The 4,473-nt window shown below is 41.6% G+C and overlaps 1 protein-coding gene across 2 annotated transcripts in view; it reads right to left on the bottom strand.

Annotated features, from left to right (window-relative positions):
* cdc42ep4b (CDC42 effector protein (Rho GTPase binding) 4b) overlaps window positions 1–4,473 on the bottom strand; it is a 20,579-nt gene that overhangs the window by 14,329 nt on the left and 1,777 nt on the right. The window contains exon 1 of one of the 2 annotated variants that reach the window (XM_023431320.2): window positions 1,539–1,677. The exons of the other annotated variant lie outside the window; for it this stretch is intronic. The gene's annotated coding sequence lies outside the window, so the exon portion shown is untranslated. Of the gene's footprint in view, window positions 1–1,538; window positions 1,678–4,473 lie in introns of those variants that run through there. 2 annotated transcript variants of the gene reach the window in all.

Raw genomic sequence — 4,473 nt, 5'->3', positions numbered from 1 at the left:
TGTGTGTGTGTGTGTGTACGCACGTGTGAACAATAAGTTTAAAGTCCATCAACGGCCCCAAGTCAAACTGCTATAAATAGGTTCAAGGGTTGTCAGAGAGAGTTGGTCTCTGCTCGCGAGTCAAACATACAGGTCAAAAACAATTATACAAATACACACACACACACCCTGTTGGTTCCCTAATGACAAATTTCTCACATGTCACACAAAGTACAATAGAGGAGAAAGAACAAAAAACAAAGCAGTACAGAGGAAGACGAGAACCATACCTTCTGGCACACCCAAAACACAAGCACGACAGATGAATGCATGTAATCACACACACGCACACACACACAAGATGGGTCTCAAAGGTGACCCACATGAAGGACACCCACAATTTACAGTAATTCACGTTAATTTAGTACAAAGAGACAAAGGCCCGAGATGCTAATCTATCAAGGTATTGTAACCTTTCCCCACAGTGCATTCACAGCACTGGATCGCTGACCTGGAAACGTCCTCTAGAGGCTTGCACAGGAGGATGTGTGAGTCTTTATTCATAAAGGAAACCAGCAATTCTCACAGGGTGATCAGACAGCCATGATAAGAGCCCACAATAGTTCATGCGACTGTTCCCATCTCCTGAACTAGTTTCCTGGCATGAATTTGTCATCCAGTGAGCACAGAGGTGAGCGGTTATGCCAACAGTCCTCCTTTGTCTTTTCAGTATGCATGAGAGAGACAGAGACCACCTGTCTCTGTGTCTACACAGCCACAAAACAATGAGGGCTCGCTGGACTGAAAACGGACCAAAGTCTGGACCACAACGGCCAGCTGCACACCACCAGCCAATATATGATCCAGTCGGAGTCAAGTCTACATATATTGCACAACCAAAATCCTGCTATTAAGTGATATTGTGTCAGTTACTAAGGGTGGAGGAGGAAACTTAAAGGAACTATTTGTAAGTTTTGCTATTGCTACATAACCAATGTTAGCACAGACAGCTGTTTATCACCAATCTTGCTAAGAGCTCCAGCCATTAATGTGTTTACAAGATAATTCGCCCTCTGAGCAGCTACTTCTTCAGGGCAGACTGGACGCTATAGTTACTCGGTATCGGAAACTGACGAGATGGACCAACTGGGCCAGGGTTAGCTGGTTAGCATGCTACCTTCAGTTGGAGAAAAGAAGTGATAGAAATAGAAGCAAAACAAGATGGTTGTTTTCCACCTGCTGAATTTGCAACGTTCCTTCTAGACTGGTAAGTAAATAGCTGTTAATGCCTAACGCTGGCTATGTAGCAATAACAAAACTCACATATAGCTCCTTTAATGCAATCATAAGTGGTTAATACTAAGTAGTGTTTTCCGCAGTGCTGCTACAGATGACAAAGCTGATGGAGGACTGACTGTATTTTAATAAAGATGTAAAACAAATACTATACTTACAGCTATTCACAGCTTTCCAAAAAGAAAAAAACTTGAGTTTAACAGGAATTATCTCAAACATTTGACCTTGAGTCTGAATTAAGTAAACGTAAAAGTAAAAGTTACCCGAAACCCGAAGTTTTCCTTCAGATCAGAGCCTTTGGTATTACTTTCCCAGCAGGTCCTCATCAGCAAGTCAAAAATCACAAAGCTATGACACAGTTTCCAAAATATGTTTGTATGATCATCTACTGTAATAAGAGGCTTCCAGAGGACGTGGGTTGGACAGGTGTGCCCCCTGATGATAGATAATGATGTTCTCTGTTGTTCTTATGACTAAAATTGAAATTGCAGAGGATGTTCTGTAATGTTCGCAACGTGGGAACAACCCACCAGTCTGGCCACGTTCAGCCTCACTGGAACTGCCTTCACCTCAGACATGATAATTACCCAAACTGGTTCTACAGCTTTAAAACAATGCACTTCAGGACATAAACAGTGACAGGTGCTACAAAAGCTATGATGTGCTCTAACAATAAATCTTCAATTGTGTAATATGTTACTCTGGAGCACAAGTTTAGGAGTTGTCGAGTTGGCAAGAAGGGATTGAAATAACTGCAGCGAGGAGTGTTTTTACACCTCAAAGGAAAACATTTCCTGTTGAACTGGTTCTTTTTCTCCATAATAGCCAGGCTACACTGATAGCAACCAAAACAGGCACTCATCTGAGTGTCAGGTGCATGTGGGTTGTTGCACAAAAGAAAAACAGAAAGAGCTGTGATATTTTGTTGCCACTTTGCCAAAATCAGCTAAGGTTTCTGTTTGAGTAACAGAGAACTGAACCCTGACAGACTTTCAGGGAGGTTTGTCTCAAAAACCAACTGATGTGTTGACTTCTTAAACCATTCAATACTCAATACAAACTTTCTACTGAGCAGGACTGATCATAAGGCTTGATATCAGTGGTTCCCAACCTGGGTCACAAGACAAATATGAGGCATCATAAGATGATCAACAGGATAGGAAAACAGTTAAAAGCTATGTCTGCTACAGGAAATCATTTTTTTTTTTTTCGGTTTACCTCGAATCTTTGCTGTTTTTCTTGTGGATTACTTTAGCATAGATCCACGCAAACAGGTACAGTGAACCTCAGGCCACAAAGGGTAGGAACCACAAGACTAAGGCTACATCTACACTAAGAAGTTTTAGTTTTAAAATGCATCACTTTTGCTACGTTTACACTTAGCGTCCAACCTACTACAGAGTGTCAGACCCTTAAAACAACAACTTTTGGAAGTGGCGTGGGCCCTGTTTTAGTCTGAAAACTCCAGGGTTACGTTTTAGTCATGAGGGGCAGCAATGGAGTTTTGGAAATGATGATGCAGTTCTCCACATTTGCTTCCTGATTAAGTCTTATCAATTACAATGTATCAAACCCCTCTGGTTAGTTTTCAAACTAAAACAGGGCCAACAGCATTTCTGAAAGTCTTAGTTTTAAACATAGCAAAAATGATGCATTTTAAAATGAAAATGTATTAGTGTAGATGTAGCCTGAGGTTGGAGATTATTTCTGATATTGAGTGAAAACACTCCTTTGGACAGATTGTTTTTGTTTTAAAATGAATGCATTAGTGTGGACATAGCCTGATTGCCTGGTTGATAGACTTCTGGTTAACTTGTTTCTCTTGTTTGAATTTCAAAGTTATAAATTCTGTAAAAAGCCTGAAGCTGTTGGCGTAATGTTGGATTTTGCTTCCATAAGAAGTCTGTTCAAAGATTAACTCAAACATCCTCAGTATGATTTCTCCTCCTCAGTAAGAGTTCAAAGACCATGCTGCTTTCTTTGCAGGCGCGGTGAATCCTGTGATTGTCTGAGACGAAAACAACTCTAGTTGGGAAGTTCAAAATAAGCCACAATGTTTCCCAGTAACAACAGCTGAATAAAAAACATCACACATCCTTCACTTTTGAAGTGATTAATACTTCACAGAAATCAGGAGGCGTCCCACAGCTCCAGAGCTCTGGAGTGCGTTACTGAAACACTGCCAATAATGTAAGAATATTTCAATAAGGAGCTGTTTTCCTACATATTACAGATGCCATTATTAATTTGACTCAATATCTATTTATTCTGTAGTGACAACTGCTCTGGACATATAAACAGATTCCTTACTGAGTTCCCTCCAAACTCTGTGACCTTTTGCGCAGTCTATGTAACAGCAACAAAACCATGCAGAGGACCAAAATGTCAAGACATTCTCCCATCATTCCCTGTTGGTCTCCTATGGAGCTTGGGATAAAGGTGGGTGGATTACTGAAGCCACAAACTATTTACATAAGCATTTCCTGATGAGAAGCAGCAAGAACATGCAATATAGTTTAAGTTATCACAGCTGACTCCAGTTAACTAATCTGTATTTCTCCTATAAACAAAGAGAAAAGTTTATGCTCCATACATTAAAACTCCACATAATATGGCAGCCAGAAACACTAATAAAAAGAGGAAGGAAATTAGTTTCCCTCCACTTTAACCAACAGCCTGAAGTTAGTGTTTTCATGAGTGCAAATGAGTCTAACTCTCTCTCCCCAGCCCCCACTCCTGAACGCCCTCTTTCCAGTATAAAACTGTTATGACCTCAGCGCATTCAGAGTTGGGCAGGTAGCCAGCTTCCTCACTACGCAGCAGCAGTATCCTCCAGAGCAAACTGAAATACCAATAAAATAAAAATTAAAAAAAGCACAGTCAGAGATGACACACACACACACTCCCTTCCCCTCTGACTCGGCAGCGCACACAATAGATCTTGATGGAGAGATATCTGCCTGGCAGCCCTGGAGAAGCCATACACTAAGGGGGCTGAAAGGCCTGGAGTGTGTGGCGTGATAATGCACCACTTTTGTCACTGAGAAAAAAGACACAGACAGGCAAGATGACGCCAGGAAAAAGTGGCACAGCTGGTGTGAATGGTGATCAGGCAAGAGTCTGACCTTGGTCTAAATCACTCCAGTCGACTTCAAGGTGCACAGTCAAGCATTACACCCCCCCCCCCCCCCCCCCCCC

This window comes from Seriola lalandi, unplaced genomic scaffold (genome assembly GCF_002814215.2).
Source record: "Seriola lalandi dorsalis isolate HSWRI2012SDOR001 ecotype SW California unplaced genomic scaffold, Sedor1 jcf7180002054920, whole genome shotgun sequence".
Lineage (NCBI taxonomy): Eukaryota > Metazoa > Chordata > Actinopteri > Carangiformes > Carangidae > Seriola > Seriola lalandi.
This window is presented reverse-complemented; position numbering and strand designations above follow the sequence as displayed.